General features: G+C 44.0%; 1 protein-coding gene across 1 annotated transcript in view; it reads left to right on the forward strand.

The window, feature by feature from the left end:
* HSF2BP (heat shock transcription factor 2 binding protein) overlaps positions 1-20,470 on the forward strand; it is a gene marked incomplete at both ends in the record, with an annotated part of 102,501 nt that overhangs the window by 43,028 nt on the left and 39,003 nt on the right. The gene's annotated exons all lie outside the window — the stretch shown is intronic.

A 20,470-nucleotide genomic window follows, 5' to 3' on the forward strand; every position in this document is an offset into this window, starting at 1 on the left:
CGCCCTTGCACTTTAGACTCCTTGTTCCTTCTGAGCTGTCTCCATCACTCCCCCAACCCCAGCTCTGTCTGTATTCGTGCTCACTTGACTTGAAGTTGAACCCCAAGTCAAGAGCTCCCCGCTCCCACACCACGGGATCTGTCGCCTGCCTCCCTCCCTCCCCTCCCCGTGTGGAGTGCCAGTGAGGATGGGGCTCTCTTCACGTGTTGTACTGCTTAGGTTTTCCCAAAGGCTTCTCGTTCCATTCTTTGTCCACTTCTGTTGTGCTGCTTTCACCGAGACATGCTGCCGTTCTTGGTACTGCATGCTAATCTGTGGCCTTTGCTGTGTGGTCACTACAGGGTCAGTGTTTTGGGGCCACCTGAAACTAATCCCCTCCTCCAGCTTGAAGGCGAGGCTTGGTGTGCATGCGGGCTGGGCCTGCATCCCTGAGACCTCTGTGACTTGGGTCCGAGTGCCCTCCTGTCAGCCGTACTGGGGCAGGAGGAGCTGCTGGCAGCCATCCTCTGCTTTCTCACCGGTCTCTCAGTTTTGCATAGACTAAGGCATCTTCCCCACGGTGCTTGACTCCACGCTGCCTCCTCTGCTGCTGGCTTCCAGTGTTGAGCCCTCCCAGGCAGGACCTTTGCTGTGCTGTCATTAAGCCTCTTCTCTTCTTGGCCTCTCCTGCTTGGACGAGCTCTCCTGGTGAGTGTACTTCCCTTCACTTTGCAGCTGGTACCTCACACTGAGATGGAGTTACCTTTTTTCTGGTTCCCTTCTATTCAAGCAAAAGAGAGCAGGAACATGCCAGTTGTTAATTATCTCCACCCCACCCTTCCCATCTCTGGTCACTGCCCTTGTCCGTGAGGCACTCTGGCCTTGCTAAGGACTGGCTGTTGGCTGCCCCTTCCCTGCTTGCCTCTCCAGTGACCTGAACATCGCTGTGCACGATTCACTCGGCAGCCTGATTTCAAGGTCCTTGTCTTCCTTAGCTCCCAGGATTCACTGTGCTGCTCAGTGTGGTAATTGTCTGCGCCGGTGGCCTTCCCTGCCTTGTCTCAGGTGAACTGCCCTGCCCTCTGGTGGCCTATACTCCTGTGTGCTCGGCCTGCCTGGCCAAGTCCAGACACCGTTCAGTCTGCCTGCCTCCCAACCATGCCACCCACCCCACAGCTTCCTGCCTTCTCCTGGGCAGGTGCCATGCTTCTTCCCATGTTTTCCAGCTTGCCATACACTGTCTCCCGGTGTTCTTTGAAGGTTCCCAAATGCAGGGCTCAAGTAACTGCACCCTCTCCCAGTCCTGAGCGCCCCTTGGGGCCTCCTCTGTGTCCCCTCTTTGATTCTGACTCTTGCCAGTGTTGAGGGCAGACTCAGCACTCCAGCGGATCCCCGTCACCCCTGCTGTGCCTTCTCCACTGGTGGGTGCTGACTCCAGGTGGAGAAGGAGGTGTGAGTGTGCTGACTCAGCCCGGTGGCCCTCATTTGTACCCGCCCACCCTCCTCTTCCTCCTCTCCTGTGTGTGTCTTGTCTGTGTGAGTAATCCTCCCACCCTGCTTTTGACTCACTGTCCTCTGGGGTTTGGCTCAGCTGGTTGTCAGCCCTTCTTTCATCATGTTAAATTCTCCTCCTCAGCCTGTTTTCTTCTGGTCGTGCTATGACAGCCCTTCAGCAGGGCCTTGGGGTTCATAGCAAACTATTTGCTAGCCCTACTGGAATTTGAGTGGCCTTGGCCTTACCCTGACTCAACACATTTTCCCAGAATAAAGGGCTAGCTCAGGATGCCCTATTGCTTTTACTTCCCCTTGATGTCTCTGTGGGCCTGGTGGGTTAGTACTGAAACAGACTTGATTCTACATGGAGCCTCATGTCTGTGGGACGTAGTTGGTTCTAGGCCTCTGTGAGTTAGTTCAGTGTCATGGCCTCCCAGGCCATATAACTTCTGGCAAGCCTTAGTTTACTCACTTTGTATTGGAAGACCTTCTTTTTGACTCTGTAAATCTAGAAACTTCCAGCATCTGTTGGCCAGACATACCAGTTGAACCTGGAGCGTTCTGTGAGATGCTTGGTGTCCCCAGCAGGAGAGCTGTCTTAGTGCCCCATCTCTTATGCCTTGACATCCTACCCAGCTGGTAACTTCACAGTCATGTGAGCCTTTCAGGTGTGCACCACAAATGGCCACTCAGTGAAATTGTACGCACCAGCAGGGCATAGTGGTGCATGCCCGCAACCCCAGTACTTGGGAGATTGAGACAGGACGATGGCAAGTTGCAGGTCAGCCTGGGTAACTTCACAAGACCCTGTTTCAAAGTAAAAAATAAAAAGGGCCTGGGGATATATCACAGTGGTGGCAGATGGTCTTACTGAGCTCAGTCCTCAGTCCTCTCAACCCCCACAGAGATTCATGGGACTTGGGCTCTCAGCTATTAACTGCTCTTCTCCATGCCTTCTTAGTCCTTCATGTGTGGAAGGGCAAGCTTTCCCCATCATTGTTCCTTCAGATCTTTCCCTCCATCTCCAGCCACTGGTGACCTAGGCTTGTGTCCACTGTGCCCAGCATGGCTGGGGCTGGGCTGTGTCTGGGGTCCCACTGTGACCTTGAGGTTGTGGGCAGAACCCTGAGCAGAACCTGGTTTTGAGCCAGGCACAGTGTGTCCTGACACTTTGTAGTGGCTCATCTTTTCTCCATTGCTGGAACAGGACACTGGCATTTCTATCTGAACCTTGATAAAAGCCAAGTAACTAGTTTTTTACTTTTCTACATTGTTCTTTATTTTGAAACAGGGTCTCACTAAGTTGCAGAGGGCCTCACAAGTTGCTGAGGCTGGCCATGAATATATGATCCTCCTGTCTCAGCCTCCCAAGTCCTGGGATTACAAGCATGTGCCACCATGCCTGGCATTTTTTCCACATTATACATAAGGATTTATTCTGCCTTTTAAAGGTTTCCCCCTGTTTTTACTTCTTCACTGCATCCAGGTAATGCTTTTCTCAGTGCTTGTGCTTCATATGATTTTACCAGTCCTTGTTGACTAGACCACAGAGGCCTTTTAGCATCTTGTGCTTGCTGCCCCTCAGGTCAGCACTGGGGCCAGACTTGCTGGAGCTGTCACTGAGAGGTTGGCTAAGGGCTGAGTTGACAGTTTGCTGTGGTAAGACATAGAATGTCCTTTGTCAATGCTGAGTCGATGTAATGAAGTCACGAGGGCTCTAACCTCATCAGTGGATACATCCATTGTGATGGGTTTACTGGGCAGTAGCCTAGGCAGGTGGGGTGTGGCTGGAGAAGGCGGGTCCCGGGGGTGAGCCTTGGGGATTGTGCTTTTGTCTTTGAACCCTCTTGCTTGTGTGCTCTCTTGCTTTTGGGCTCCATAACGTGAGAGCAGATCAGTTGCTCTCTTCCCCCTCTGCCTCTCGCCCCATGCCCTGAGCACTACAGACCCAGCTTCGAATGGACCGAACCCTAAAATCTCCAGAAATGTGAGAAAATAAATATTTCTTTCTCTAATTTGTGAGGTGGTCTGGTATATTGGGTCACAGTAGTGAGAATGATGCCCAACACAAGGTGGATCTTTGCCTGGAGGGAGGAGACCCCCAGCAGGTGAGAAATAGGAGAGCCCCAGGGAGGGAGTTATCCACATTACTGAACAGCCACTTGGTTCTTAGTAGAATGTTCTCCTCACATTTGGGATTAGGTTGTAGGCTCTTGGAGGGAAGCAGCTTAGCCTTGTACCAAGCCTAGGTAGCTAGCAGTCCATTTTTACTGTCAGAGGACCTAGGATGAACATATATGCCCCCAGGGAGGGACAGGAAGGGACAGCAGTGGCTCTGCAAGGCCATTTCGAGCTCAGGACTGGAGGGTTATGAAATGATTCTCCGAGTTGGGGCTCTATCTGGTCCTTTCTCCTTGATGTTTCTATTGGTTGATACCCCATGGATGGCTCCCAGGGTCTCCATTGGGGTGGAGTTGGTGGAGGTGCTGCTGCTGGGAAGTCTTCAGGTTCTCTGTGCACTCCACTTCAGAACCAGCTGCGAGCCCACAGGGAAGCCAGCCAGCCCACCTTCAGGAGCCCATGTCTGGACCCTGTGGCCTCCTTGCCACATGGCCCAGACCACAGGCTGGCTCTGTAGACCCGACCCTTCTGCAAGTTCCCATCTTTCAGAGACAGCTTGACTAGGCTATCAGAGCACATAATGTATTTTTTGAAGATGCTTCTAGATGTGTTTCCACAAAATGTCTTAAGACAGTGGCAGTATTTATAGCCAAGCATGGAGAAGGGGCTACAGAGCCCACTCTCACTGTGGGTGCATGGTTCTCAGGCCTGTTGTTCTCAGCAGCACACACCGTCCCAGGCCTGGTCCCAGAGAGTGCTGGGGAAGTGTTATGACTGTGTGAGAGAGACACAGGGGTTTACTTCCTTGGTTGTGATCACCCTCACTTGTAAAAAATCATACCTTAAGCCAGGAGTGGTGACACATGCTTGTAATTCCAGCATTTGGGAGGCTTCAATAGGAGGATCCAGGGTCACGGTAAGCCTCAGCTAATTAGTGAGGCCCTCTGCAACTTAGTGAGGCCCTGTTTCAAAATAAAGAATAAAAAATAAGGCTGGGGGTGCAGGTCGGAGGTAGAATGCCCCTGGGTTCAATCCCCAGTACCCCCCCCCCCCCACACAAATTATACCTTAAAGTGTCACTGTGCCTTTTGGTGGCCTGACTCCTCCTTTATATAAAGATTCTTTTTAATCAACATTAAACTAGTCTTTATGTAAAGGAGGAGCCAGGCCACCAAAAGGCAAATCCTGGCTATTATTCAAATTCTGAAAGTTGAGAGTCCTCAGATTTCTACATATCAACAACTGTCAAACATGCTTCTATAATATCTATCTGGGCCTGTGAACTGATTTGTATTGTTTGTATATACTAGTATGTATGTACATATGTAAGTATCTATATGCATGTATACACACACGCACACACACATTTTCAAGTGGTAGAGCTTTCAACCACTCAGCTGCTTAGCATCACTGTTGGTCTAGTATTAGTGATAAATTGGTAGATGGTGCTGTGAACTTTAGTTTTGTGAAAGGCATTTTAAGGGTTTGGTTATTCTATATGTATTTATAAAACCCTATAACTGTCTGATTTTTCAGCTTTCTCAATAAGAAAAAGGTAAATAATACACAAATAGCAAAAAGTATAGTCAGGCATTTCACAGAAGAAGCAAACAGAAGCATAAGTTTTAAACCTGGGTAAGATTTGTGACTTCCGTAGTAATCAGGGCTATGCGCATGGTGTCATGCCGAGAGGCCTGTTAGTCTGCATCCTGGGAGACAGTCTGAGAGCACCACTTCGGTAAAGCTTGCCCTTCCCACCCTGCTGGGGAGGGCACATGGAGACAGCTGGAGCGTCCACTGCGGAGTGTGTGTCCGAGTGGGAGGCGGTGACTGCCCCTGAAAGTTTATGTAGGAATGCCATGGTGCTGTATAGAAGACATTATTGTAGGACGTGTGATAACATAAACTAGGGAATTACCTAAGTTTCTATGGGCTGGTAAATAGACGAAGAAATTGTAATTAAGCGGTGAGACACATGGGGGAATAGAGCCCAGTTGTAGACTGTTTATCTAGCATGTACAGTGCCTTGCGTTTAGTCCCTACCACTGCAAAAAAAAAAAAAAATCATTTAATGTACCTGTTTTTAGCTGGGTGTGGTAGCACATTCCTGGGAGGCTGAGACAGGAGGATTGCAAGTTTCAGAAATTTATCAAGATGTTCAGCAACTTAGACCCTGTTTCAAAAGATAAAGGACAGGAGGTGTAACTTGGAGGTAGAATGCCCCTGGGTTCAATCCCCAGTACCCCGCTCCCTTACACACATAAAAAAGAACTGTGACACATCATTGACACTAAGTCAGAGATAAACAAGTCAGCATAGGCACGTCTCACCCTGTGTGAAGTTATATGCGGCATTTTGCTATTGATACAGGCATGCAGAGCACAATTAAAAGGTATGTACACAGAGTAGTTAAAATATAAGAAATACTTGTCTAATATAGCTGGGGTTATTACATGTACAGTTGGAGTTCATAAAGTGGATCAGCTATGGTTTAAATATGCATAGAAGCCAGGCGTGGTGGCGCATGCTTGTAATCCCAGCATTAGGGAGGCTGAGACCAGAGAATCAGGGTTCACAGCCAGCCTCAGCTACTTAGTGAGGCCCTCTGCAACTCAGTGAGACTCTTTCAAAATAAAGAATAAAAATATAGGGCTGGGAGCCAGGCATGGCGGTGCATGCTTGTAATCCCAGCATTTGGGAGGTTGAGACAGGAGGATCGTGGTTCAGTGCCAGCCTCAACTACTTGGTGAGGCCCTTTGTAACTCAGTGAGAACCTGTTTCAAAATAAAGAATAAAAAAATAGGGCTGGGGGTATAGCTTGGAGGTAAAATGCCCCTGGGTTCCACACCCCACTACCAAAAAAAAAAAAAAAAAAAAGTATAGAATGACCAAACTAGATAGGGTAGAAACCTTAAAATACCTTTCAGAGAATTGATGTTCCCAACACCATCTACCAATTTATAGCCAGGGAGGTAGCTGTTGTACTCTTATTTATATCTTTGTGAGTGTGTGTGTGTGTGTTTATTTTTAATGTATATAATAGAAAATACACAGATATTTGCTTAGGATTACATATGTTATATACTACAGATTTTTAGGTTCTAATGTAACTGGGGATGATACAAAAATCTGAACAAGCAGGTTAAGTAGTCAATTATTTTACTCCTCATTGAAAATTAGAAGATTTTTTTTTCTGGTACTGGGATTCCTGGAAACCCTTCTACCTCCGGGCTACACTCCCAGACCTATTTTTGTTTTTATTTGGAAACAGGGTCTCTTAAGCCAGTGAGGCTGGCTTTGAACCTGCACGATCCTCCTGTCTCCACCTCCCAAGCACAGTGATTACAAGCCATCTTTTTATGAGGAATTCATTTCTTGTGCCTTAGGGTAACCTGATGGTGTTAACTTGGCAATTTAGGGTTTGGTCATCTTAGGATGCCTGCTTTCTAGTTTTTGTTTCTGGGCAGTGGGTACCACAGTCATTCTGTTTTCTTATTTATTCTTTTTACCGATTTGGTTCAAATACTGGAGATGTTAATTTTTTTTATTTCTAGGTTCAAATTTATTTTAAGATAAAGAACAGCATAAATTATTGCATCACTTTCACTTCCAGGGACTCCCAGTCCAGCCTGTCAGGGAATGCTTTCTGTCCACCTCCCAGGTACTAACTGCTAAGGGAGGAGGAGAGCTTCCTTTTTGTTGCAGGAGAGTTGCTTGGGCAGCATTTCAAGATCACCAGGGTCTTTTTAACCTTTTTTCATTCTTACACTGTAGATGTCAGTTGCATCAAAGGTGACCAGGACAGGAAATTCAGAGGACCATTAGAAGAACTACTTTGAAAACTCATATTCCAATAAGTCAGAAAACCTAGAAGTAATTGAAAAATTTCTAGACTCACACAACCTACCTAAGTTGAACCAAGATGATAGAGAAAACCTAAACAGACCACCACCACCAACAACAACAACAAAGAGATCGAAGAAGTAATAAAAAGCTAAAAAACCTTCCAACAAAGAATAGCGCACGCTTGTAATCCCAGCATTCAGGAGGCCGAGACCAGAGGATCGTGGTTCAGGGACAGCCTCAGCTACTTAGGCCCTCTGCAACTCAGTGATACCCAGTTTCAAAATAAAGAATTAAAAAAAAACACACAAAAAAGCAGGGAGCTGGGCGTGGTGGTGCATGCTTTTAATCCCAGAATTTGGGAGGCTGAGACCAGAGGGTTGCGGTTTGCAGACAGCCTCAGCTACTTAGGCCCTTTGCAACTTAGTGAGACCAGTTTCAAAATAAAGAATAAAAAATAGGGCAGGGGGTGTAGCTCGGAGGTCGAATCCCCCTGGGTTCCATCCCCAGACCTGCAAAAACAAAAACAAAAACAAAAAGAAAAGCAAAAACAAACAAAAACAAACAAACAAAAAAACCAGGGCACAGGGTGTAGCTTGGAGGTCCAATGCCCCTAGGTTCCCTCCCCAGACCTGCAACAGCAACAGAAATCCAGCCGAGTCTTTAAGATTTTTAAAGAGGAACTAAGGCCAGTGTTCCTCAAATTATTTCAGGAAATAGAAGGAGATGTAATACTTCCAAATTTATTCTATGAAGCCAGGATCACCTTGATACCAAATCTATTGAATAAAGAAGGCTTGAGGAAAGAAAATTATAAACCATTATTCTTTTTTTTTCAGTGCATATTTTATTTTATTTTATTTATTTTTTTTCATATTTATTTTTAATTGGTGCACTGTATTCATACATCATAGTGGGATACATACTTTTGTAGACATACATGCACACATTGCCCAGTCAGCCCCCACCCGATCCCCACCCCGTTCTCTCCCTATCCCCCCCTCCTATGCTTGGCTTAGTAGTTGACATCTAGTATTATAGCAATTTATCCAAAATTAAAAATGATAATCTCTCATAACAGTTTCATTTGTCTGATACCAAGCTTTTGATGACTTAAAGATAACATTTCAATATTTCTTTTTGCTTTCTTTCTTACCAGAGAATCTATTTTTTTCTATTTTTTAGGTGAAACTATCATATATTTATATATTTATTTTTCAGAAAAAAAACTATCCTAATATGGAATATGGACTCTAGGTACCCACATCGATCTTGAAAAAGAACAAAGCTAGAAGATATATATTTTCTGATTTCAAACCATATAAAGCTACAATAATTGAAACAGTGTAGTACTATTCTAAAGGCAGATATATAGACCATTGGAGTTAAATAAAAGCCTAGAGCTAAATTCTTCCCTATATTGTCAAGTTATTTTTGACAAGGTTTCCACGAACATTTGGTGGTGGAAATAATAATCTTTTAACTAAATATTGTTGAAACATAATAATTACATGGAAAAGAATAAAATTGGACCCTTACCTAATCCCATATACAAGTATTAACTCAAAATAGATAAAAGACCTAAATATAAATCTTAAGACTATAAACTTTTAGGAGAAAATCTGGGTCATAAAACCTCACAACATTGAAATTGGCAGTGATTTCTTGGTTATGATTTCAATGGCACAGGCAACAGAAGAGTATACAAACTCCCTAAAAAATAAAAAACACATTGTATATCCAAAGACAATGTAAACAGAGTAAAGAGTTACTAATAGAATGGGATAAAATATTTCCAAATGCTATATCTGAAGGTATATTAATATTCCAACTAGAAATCCTAAAAATTAACAACAATAAAGGCAAACAATACCCTTTAGAGATAGGTAACAGACTAACATAAATAATGAATCTCCACAGATAACCAATCTTAGCTGTCTGTTGGATGGAAAATCTTGTTTCTCTAGTTCTGATGTGTGTTACCTATTTCTTCTTTGTAGTTAATCTCTTTGAGTATTTTCTCTAGTGCTGGTTTTGAAGACATAAATTCCTTCAGTTTCTGTTTGTCATGGAAGCTTCTTATTTCTCCATCTAATTTGATAGAAAGTTTTGCTGGGTAGGAAATTTTTGGCTGGAAGTTGTTTTCTTTCAAAATTGGGAATATGTTACTCCAAGCCCTTCTGGCTCTCATAATTTGGTTTGGGAAGTCTGGAGTGATTCTAATTGGTTTGCCTCTGAATGTCACTTGGCCCTTTGCTTTTGTTGCCTTTAAGATTCTCTGCTTGGCTTCCACATTGGTCATTTTGACAATAATGTGGCGTGGGGATCCTCTTCTCCGATCCTGTCTAAAGGGAGTTCTATAAGTTTCCTGGACCTTTGTATCAACCTCTTGCTCTATGTTTGGAAAATTTTCTGCTATTACTTCCTTGAAGAGATTGTTGATCCCTTTAGTTTCACTTTCTTTTCCCTCCTCTATTCCAATTATTCTTAGGTTAGCTCTCTTAAAATGGACCCATATTTCTTCAATATCAGATTCCTGCTGTCGGATATTTTTTCCTAGATTAGAAACTATGCGTTCATTTTTGGAATGATCATCTTCTAAGAGCGAGATTCTGTTCTCCATGTGTTCTAATCGGTTGTTTGTGCTTTGAATTGATGCCTTTACTTCATTAATTGCATCCTTTATCTCTTTTTGGCTCTCTCTGAGTTCTTTTCGAAGCACCTCTATTATTTCTACAGTTATTTTCCTGATTTGATCTTCTAGAAATCTCTGATTTTCTGTTGTATCGGGTTCTGATGTTGTGGGGTTGTGAGCATTAATTGCTCCAGTATTATTCCTCTTTCCCATGATTTCGGAAGTTTGTGCCTTCTCTGGGTTCTTCCCTTGGGTCACTATGACTTCACTTAAGGTGCTCTGGATCTCGAGTCAGTAGTATCTCAGACCCCACTACTCCTTTACTGGGTTTTATCACAGAGTCTCCGACCCAGAGAGTCGATAGAGGCTGCTTTAGACCGTGGGGGGTGCCAGGTTGCACATTCTCCTATGGTGTGATATCACTGCTACCGCCCCTCTCCCACTGGGTCAAGTCCCAGTGAGTACAGTACTGGGATTTCTCCGCTGTGGCCCGCAATTTGACTCACTGTTCTTGAGTACGCAGATGTAGCTGTAGTGAGTTCCGTGCTGCTGCCGCCGGTGGCAATATGGCGCCGCTGCTACGCCCTCGGCTGTTGGGCTGGTGTTTTTTTTTTTTTTCTTGGTTTTGATTTCTACTCTGAATCCCTGCAGCGTGTGCTGAGCTCAGACACTGGGAGCTTTAGATGTCCTCTGCGCCGAGAAATCCCGCCTGGCTGTTCCACAGCGGCTCCCCTCGGCTTGCTGTGGCTGTCCCGTGAATTCGCCGGCAGTATGGAGCTGCTGCCGCGTCTGCCGCGTCCTCGGGCGTGAGGATATCCTCTGTGGCTCTGTTCTCAGTCCGCTTTTTCTCTGGAGCCTGGTGATTTTTTTTGTTTCTCTGGTGATGTTGTTTTCTGGCTTTGAAAGGCGCTGATTTTGTGGTAATGGATATTTGTTGTTAGCGGGGCTCTTAAGCCCCGCTTTTCTCGGTCGCCATCTTCCCGGAAGTCTAAACCATTATTCTTGATGAATACAATTGCAAAGTTCTTAATACTAGCAATTCACATTGAAACCTACGTCACGAAAATCATGTACCACAACCAAGTTGGTTTCATTCCAACATATGATTCAACATATGTAAGTCAATAAATGTAATTCATCACATAAGCAGAACCAGTGACAAAATTTATAAGATCATCTCAATAGATGCGGAGAAAGCACTTTACAAAACCCAGTGCACATTTATGTTAAAAACACAGAAGCTGGGCATGGTGGCGCACGCTTGTAATCCCAGTCTGTGGGGCTGAGACAGGAAGATCACACAGGTTTGAAGCCAGCATCAGCTGGCTTAGTGAGGCTCTCAGCAAGTTAGTGAGACGCTGTTTCCAAATAAAATGTAAAATAGGTCTGGGAATGTAGCGTGGAGGTAGGAAGCCCCTGGGTTCCATCACCAGTACCACAAAAACGACAATAAACACACACACACACACCCCCCGCCAGAGAGAGAGAGAGAGAGAGAGAGAGAGAGAGAGAGAGAGAGAGAGAGAGAGAGGAGAAATTAGGTTAGGAATAGAAGAAATTTACCTTAATGTTATAAAGGCAATTTATGATAAATCCAATGCTGTAATCATCCTGAATGAGAAAACCTGAAAGCATTTCCTCTAAAATCATGAACAAGGAAAGGATGCCCACTATCAACATTATATTTCAATACAGTTCTTGAAATCTTAGCCAGAGCAATTTTTCAAGAGAAGGAAATTAAAGGGGATACAAATAGGGAAAGAGGAAACAAACTTATCTATTTACAGATGATGTGATACTATATTTATTATTTATTTATTTTTGCAGACTGGGGATGGAACCCAGGGACATTCTACCTCCAAGCTATATCCTCAGCCCTATTTTTTATTCTTTATTTTGAAAGAGGGTCTCACTGAGTTGCAAAGGGCCTCACTAAGTAGTAGCTGAGGCTGTCTGCGAACCACAATCCTCCTGTCTCAGCCTCCCAAATGCTGCGATTATGAGTGTACGCCACCATGCCTGGCAGCATGATACTATATTTAGAAGACCCATAAAATCCAAACAATTCTAGAGCTAACACACAAAGTTATCAGAGAACTAGGTACAAAATCAACAAAAATCAATAACTTTTCTATATACTAACCACAAATCCACTGAAAAAGAAATCTGTAAAACCCATTCATAATAGCCTCAAAAAACAAAACAAATAAACAAACAAAAACTTAGGAATAAATCTAACCAAGGAGGTAAATGACTTATACAATAAAAATTATAGAACACTAAAGAAGAAATTGAAGACAACCTTAGAAGATGGAAAGATGTCCCCTGTTATTGAATAGATAGAATAAATATTGTCAAGATGGACATACTACCAAAAGAAATCTACAGATTCAATGCAATCTCTATTAAAATACTAATGTTCTTCACAGAGCTAGAAAATATGGTCCTTAAATTCATATGGAAGGAAAAAAGACATGGAATAGCCAAAGCAATCCTGATCAATAAGAACCATGCAAGAGATATCACAATACCTTACTTCAAATTATACTACAGAGCTATAATAATGAAAATCGCATGGCATTGGCATAAAAACAGACACATAGACCAATGTAATAGAAGATACAGACACAATTCCTTACACTTATAGTAGTTGATTTTTGACAAAAGTACAAAAATATATGCTGGAGGAAAGACAGCCTTTTCAACAAATGGTTTTTGGAAAATTAGATATCCACATGTAAAAAAGTGAAATAAATCCTATCCTGACCATGCATAACAGTCAACTCAAGATGGATCAAAGACATAGAAATTAAACAGAAACTTCACAATTACTAGAAGGCGGCATTGGGCCAACTTTCCAACATATAGGTAACTGTAGGACTGAGACGGACGTGATACCCAGGGCCTGCAGCAAGTTCATTGCAGCCTCCGGGTCCCTGATCTGATTCCAGTAAAGTGAGCATGTCACCTTCGCGCACCGGGCCTTTCATGTTGCGGATGATGGAGCCCCTTGTGTCGTCTATAAATTCCATGCGCACCTGTGTGCGCTGTCCCTGGGAGCCGGTCCTGCCCAGCACCTTGGTGACCCTGGCCAGCTTGACGGGCTGCACACGACTTGTGTCCATGATTGTGGTGTGGCAGCGGCAGTGGCTGCGGCGGCGGAGGGTAGAGACAACAAGACCCCTAAAGCTCACGAAATCAAGAATCAATAACTGGGATGCAGTGAAATTCAAAAGCTCCTGTGTAGAGAAGGATACTATGAAGAGTCTAGAGAGCCTACAGATTGGGAGAAAATCTTTGCCACATACTCTTCTGCTAAAAGACTAATACCTAGAATGTATAAACTAAAAATAATTAACACCAAAAAACCAAATAACCCAGTTAAAAAGTGGGCTATTGAATGAGATACTTCTCAAAAGAAGAAATACAAATGGCCAACTAATATATGAAAAATATTCAATAGCATTAGTAATCAGGGAAATGCAAATAAAAACTACTGTAGGATTTCATTTAATTTCAGAAGAAGAGTACAAACAACAGTAAGTGCTGGTGAGGGTGTGGGGAGTAGGAGCCGCTAGGATTGTAATTTGGTACAACCATTAGTGAGTCGGTTTGGCGGTTCCTCAAAAGACTCTGAGTGGAACCACCATATGACCTAGCCATATTACTCCTTGGTATTTTTCCAGAAGAATTGAAATTAGAATACTATAGTGATACATGCTCACTCAAGTTATAGCAGCATAATTCACCATAGCCAAATTATAGAACCAACCTGGGTGCCCATCAACAGATAAATGGAAAATGGGAATGTGATATGTACATTTTAATTAAGATAATTAAATTTGAATCAGCCAGAAAGAACAGAATTATGTCATTTTTAGAAAAGTGAATGGAACTAGAAAATATTATGCTGAATGAGATCAGCCAGTCTCAGGAAGCCAAGGATCCTTTGTTTTCTCTCATTTAGAAGCCAGAATGAAAATAGGAAGCAAAAATGGCTTTCTAATGAGAGAAACCATAGGGTAGTGGAAGGGGACTGGAGGGAGGAAGGGAGGGGAAAGCAGATTGAGGACGGGAGCAGGTCAGATAAGGCCATGGCCGTACAAGAAGCTTTCAGTGCTGAGCTCGTGTGGAGTGGGGAGGGGCAGGATGTGGAGGGATGTTGAGTGGTGTGTCCATGGTGTTTGTATCACTTTGAGTCACTCTGATATGCATCATACGGATATAATATATATGTTGCAACCATAAACAATTAAAAAAGACCAAGACAGTAGAGACTGGGGAAGTTGCTCTACAGGATTCTGTTAATCCCACTTAAAACATTGTTTTTGCCTGGTTGTGGTAGCAACCAGAAATTGCCTACTCTTTTTGTCATTGGGAGAAAAAGTTTGACTCCCTCGTGTACTAGTTTGAGAGATGACATCTACTTTTAATATCTCAACACTAGAACAGTGAATGGAGTGGCAGTCTCTGTTGACTTTCCAATTGGAAACTTGATGCATTATTTAGGAACAGTTTTTGGTTGAAATAGAAATGTCTAGAGAAAGCAGTCCTTCCAGGTTTGTGTTCTGATAGCTGCTATGTGACCTGGAGGTCAGGGTCTGGGAGGGATGTGTGGTCTCAGGTGACACCATGTTTGCTCTTATTGTTTTTGTTTCATTTTAGCTTCTTGAAGATGACAGATTTTGACCAAATATGAAAATTTAAAGACACTTGTCAATTGTGAGTTGTTTTTGTCTCCTTAAAAAATGGAAATGGAGCCGGGCGTGGTGGCGCACGCTTGTAATCCCAGCATTCGGGAGGCTGAGACCCAGAGGATTGCGGTGCGTGGACAGCCTCAGCTACTTAGTGAGGCCCTCTGCAACTCAGTGAGATCCGGTTTCAAAAATAAAAAGAATAAGAAATAGGGCAGGGGGTGTAGCTCGGAGGTCAAATGCCCCTGGGTTCCATCCCCAGACCCGCAAAAAAAAAAAAAAAAAAAAAAAAGGAAATGGAGAATTTGAATTGAACATACTTTCTGAGGTTTGCTACATATTGTAGTTATTGCCAGATGGTAGCTTTGACTTTGACATCTACAGAAGATTGATGGTCTGTTTCCATACTGTAAAGCAAAAGTGGATACATCTTTTTTCTGTAAATTACTTTGGGCTTTGTGGACTGCATGGTCCCTGTGGCAGTGATTTGGTCCTGCTGCTGTTATGGTGACGTGGACTCTGCACTACCGAGTTGTGATCTGAAGTAGGGACTTTCCCTTGGAATATGAAGAGACCAGGAAATCTAGTCATAGTGCCACATTCTTCTCATGCCACTGTATTTTTTTTTTTTTTTTGATGGTACTTTCTCACTAAGTTGCTGAGAGCTTCACTAAATAGCTGAGGCTGGCTTCAAACCTGTGTGATCCTCCTGTCTCAGCCTCTACAAGCGTGCGCCACCACGCCCTGCTCATGCCACTGTATTTGAGCAGCCCTTAATGCTGCATTGAGTGGATTACTAGGAATAGGTATAAAATTTGCTGGTGAAACTTGAAAGCACCTGTTTGGAGGCTGAGAGTCATAATTGGAGGATTGGGAATCCCCGCCCTTGAGGGCACTGCTGTAGCTTTGTCTTCTCTGGTTCCATGACATTGCCATTGACTTTGAAAATGGAAACCTGGGGGAAAAGGGAGACCTTGTCTACGCATTGCATGATTTTCTGTCTGATACATGCTGGGCATTTCTATTTTTTGAGATGGTAAAGACAAGGCAAAGTGCTTGCTTCTGATACTAAGTTTAGTGGGGAAACCAGATATGTTAGCACAACAAAACAAAACAAAAACCTTAAGTTTTCTGTGGCATGCATGTGTGATGTCCTGTAGTTTGCTTAATTAGTCTCTTACTAATGAACTGGAACAATATTACTGATTTCCTTTTGCCTAAGGCTCCAGTATGTCTTGGCAGCATGTTACCAATTCCATCTTTATTTAAAATTTTGTAATACTACTTATTTTGGAATTTGTGTATTAATTTCTATTTAAACTATTGAATTATATTTTAAAAATTATGGCCAATTCAACATGTTATTTATTTATTTATTTATTTATTTATTTATTTATTTATTTATTGGTGGTACTGGGGTTCCTGGAAACCCTTCTACCTCCAGGCTACACTCCCAGACCTATTTTTTATATTTTAATTTGTAAATAGGGTTTCTTAAGCCAGTGAGACTGGCTTCGAACCTGCGCGATCCTTCTGTCTCCGCCTCCCAAGTGCTGGGATTACAAGTGTGCGCCACCACGCCTGGCTTTATTTATTTATTTATGTTTGCAGAACTGGGTGTTGAACTGAGGGGCATTTTACCTCTGAGCTATACCCTCAGTCCTATTTTTCATTCTTTATTTTGAAATTGGGTCTCACTGAGTAGCTGAGGCGGACTGTGAACCTGTGATCCTCCTGTCTCAGTCTCCTAATACTGGAATTATAAGCGTACACCAGCACACCTGGCCTTCAGTCCTTTAATTTTTTTTTGCATAGTATAGGGATTGAACTCAGGAGCATTCTGCCTCCGAGCTATACCCCCAGTCCTATTTTATTCTTTATTTTGAAACAGGGTCTCACTAAGTTGCTGAGGGCCTCACTAAGTAGCTGAGGCTGGCTGTGAACCTGTGATCCTCTTGTCTCAGCCTCCCAATACTGTTATTACAAGCATACACCAGCATACCCAGCCTTCAGTCTTTTAAATTTGTGCCCAAAGAAAGTGCCTTCCTCGCTACATCCTAGCCATCACTGTCAGTTAAATATCTGATGGTCTGTGTATTGGACATGCAGAAGGTTTGTGGTGGGGACACTGGGCTCTGTCATCTTTTCCTGAAGGTACTGATGCTTGCCTAGTGGGCCACTGGATTTGCCTGGCTCCTGCCAACTCCTGCTCCCTGGGGTGGTCCGCAGCGGTTCCTGAGCCTTGCGTGTCAGTGTGCAGCTCTCCCTCCCGCTGTCAGTGCCGAGCACAGCCTCATGCTTCTGCGGCTCTGAGGCCAGCCAAAGACCCAGGGCTGCCCCTGTGCTGAGCCCTCCTTTCTGGTCCTCTTCCCTCCTGGCACTGTGGGAGCCCGGCTCCACCTTCTTGCCCAGGGGCCTGCCGGAGCCTGGCCAGGGTTGTCCTCTATGGTGACTGACCTTCTCTCCTTGCGGCGCCGCTCTCCAGGTTCCACTGGCCTGTGGCCGCTCGCCAGTCTTCTTAAGTGGGTTCCTTTATTTTGTCCAGCGATTATCACTGTCAGTGGGAGGGTTAGTCTGATGCAGGTTACTCCCAACTACTGTAGCTCATTACTTTTTTAGACATTTTCCCTAAAATAAGCACTTAAGGCTATATGTAATGTGTGCTTTACTTTACACATTTTATATAACATTTATTTAAAAATTTTAAATATTGTCTAATTTTCATCATAATTTCTTATTATATTTCATCATAATTTCTCATTTCTTAGCTTTTTATAGAGAGGTGTGTGTGAGCATACGCATGTGTGTGGCTGGAGATCACACCCAGGGACTCATGCATGCTAGACATGTGCCCTCCCACTGAGCTAAACTCCCATCTTGGAGAGCTGTGCTTTCAGTTTTCCAAATGTTGCTTGGAGGTTAAAAACTTATTTTAAAAATGAAATTTAACTTAGTTGCACAGAGGGTGAAGCACTGTGAAAGAAGTCTTGAAACCCGCCATTATGGTGGGCCGGTCTCCTTTGGGTTCTGTTAGCTTGCTCTGCGTATCTTGAGGCGTAGTATTCGCGCGCTGTGTGGAAGAACGTCAGGCGGCTGCGCTGCTGCCCACCAGGCTCGCCTCTCTGTGCCCACAGCGTCCCTCCGCCTTCCTCCTTCCAGCTCAGAGTTCCTAGGGATCATTTTCCTTGCTTCTCAAGTCTGTCCTTCAAATTCTTTTATTCAGGTTTGTTTGTGGAGAAATCTCTGAGGTTTTCCTTGAAATACTTGTACTTAATTGAAAACATTTTTGGTGGGTTAATATTCTGAGTCCCGTTGTCTCCTCTGGCCGTGGAAGGCGTGCTTTCTCTGTCTTGCGCTCCGGCCCCTTTGTGGGTGATGTGTCTTCTCTGGCTGCTTATAAAATTATCCTTCTGCCTTTGGTGGATTATGATGTGTTAGGTGTGTGTTTGTGTTTGCTTTTCTTGAGCTGTTGTGTGTCTCCTGGACCTGAGGGTTGTATTTCCTCCTTTCTGGATGTGCCTTAGCCTTTGTCTCTTTGAAACACACTTTCCCCCATTCTTTCAGCTCTTTCTTTATGGAATCCGAACTGGCTTTCTTACTCTGGGCTCTCTCATTCTTTTTTTTTTTGCGGGTCTGGGGATGGAACCCAGGGGCATTTGACCCCTAAGCTACACCCCCTGCCCTATATTTTATTCTTTATTTTGAAACCGGGTCTCACTGAGTTGCAGAGGGCCCCACTAAGTAGCTGAGGCTGTCTGCGAACCGCGATCTTTTGATCTCAGCCTCCCGAATGCTGGGATTACAAGTGTGTGCCACCACGCCCGGCTCTCATTCATTTTTGTTTGTTTCATTTTCTGTTCAGTATTTCTCTTTTTCCATGTGTCCAGTTACCCTTGAGTTTTACATATTGGTTATTATCGCTTTCCTTCTTGTGAGTTCTGTTATTTTGCATTGCCGGTCATTAATAATAGTAGCCTGGCTTCCCGGCTGCATTTTGATCTCCCGTTGCGCTCACCTGTTGGGCACGGCTGCCTTCTCTTCTGTGGCTGCTGCTCTGGTGCCTGAGAACAGCTCTGGTTCTGGCTCCATCCCCAGTCTCTTATGCCTACTACTTATACGCTCTTGTTTTTTACTATTTATTTTTGTGGTACTGGGGATGGAACTCCAGGGCATTCTACCTCCAAGCTACACTATTTTTTATTCTTTCTTTTGAAACAGGGTCTCACTAAGTTGCACAGGGCCTCACTAAGTAGCTGAGGCTGTCTGAGAACCTGCGGTCCTCCTGCCTCAGCCTCCAGAGTACTAGCATTACAGACATGCACCACCACACCTGGCTACGCTCTTGATTTTTTTCCTACGAGTTTTACCGTGGTCCTGTTATGAACTCACATTTGTTAGTACTGTATCTGCGGGGATTCTTTGAAGACTGAGAGGAGGATTCTTCCTTTCGGCTTGCAGGAAGCCGGGGAGCCCCAGTCCACTCTGCTTTAGAGTTGAGCTGCTGGCTGTGGGCTCCTCAGGCCTGCCGCAGCTGGACTCAGGCCACGCGTGAGCGTTCACGCTCTTCCTGCTCTCCTGCAGGGCCTGTGGTGAGGTGCTTCTCTGCTGCTCCACGTGCAGCCACTCTGATGGAAGCTGCAGGCTTTGGAACCTGTCACCCTCTGCACTCGCCTCGGGCTTTGTTCCTGGTCAGGGATGTTGCCTTTAGTTTCTTGCAAGGTTTCACAAAATACTTGTCTAGCTTTTTTTTTCCTTTTCTTTGTGGTATGAGGGGCCTGGGATCTCTGAATTCTGCAGCATATTCAGAAATAGAAGTCCTGGAGTTTCCAGCTTCTATTGGTTTCTGCATTGCCTGTTGTATTGCCATTTCCTCAGTGTGTGGAATCTGTGCTGGGGGCCGGGGTGGTAGCTCATGCCTATAATCCTGGTACTTGGGAAGCTGAGACAGGAGGATTGCAGGTTTGAGGCCAGCAATATAGGAAGACTCTGAGCAACCTAGTGTGACCCTGCCTCAAATTAAGACATTTTTTTAAAAAAGGTCTAGGGTGTAGCTCAGTGGAACAATGTCCTTGAGTTCAGTCTCCAGTACTGAAAAAATTTTTCCCGTTTCAGAGGATGCCGCTTTGTTGTTTGGGGTAGTGGGGGTAGTGGGGGTTGTGGTAGTTGTATCTTTGTGGCTGTAGGTTAAGCAGTCTTGTATGGCCTGATTCATATATCACATTCATTGAACAAAAAGGTGCCAGTAGATTCTGGATTGCTACACGGGACTTTGAAAGCACAGTCCACTTATGAACTGAGGGTTTATATGTATATACATGTTTATAATTTATATATAATGAATATGATATATATGTATATAAATGCAGACGGTACTACAGAATATGACTAATCAATAAATACAGTGAATACAGTGTGTGAGCTTTCCTGTGGGACACTTTATATCTTTATGTCTTGATTATATAAGTCTATAAAAGGTGGCATTGGTGCCAGGTGTGGTTGCAAACATCTGTAATCCCAGTATTTGGGAAGCTGAGTCAGGAGGATTGAAGGTTCAAGGACAGGTTTAGCAAGTAGTGAGACTCTAATCAATCCAGAGAGACCCTGTTTCAAAAATAAAAATAAAATAAAAATAAAAAGGGCTTGGAGGTAGAGTTTCTGGGCCCAATCCCCAGTACCACACAAACACAAAAAAGGTGGCATCCTA

This window comes from Muscardinus avellanarius (genome assembly GCF_963383645.1).
Source record: "Muscardinus avellanarius genome assembly, chromosome: 5".
In the NCBI taxonomy this organism is placed as follows: Eukaryota; Metazoa; Chordata; class Mammalia; order Rodentia; family Gliridae; genus Muscardinus; species Muscardinus avellanarius.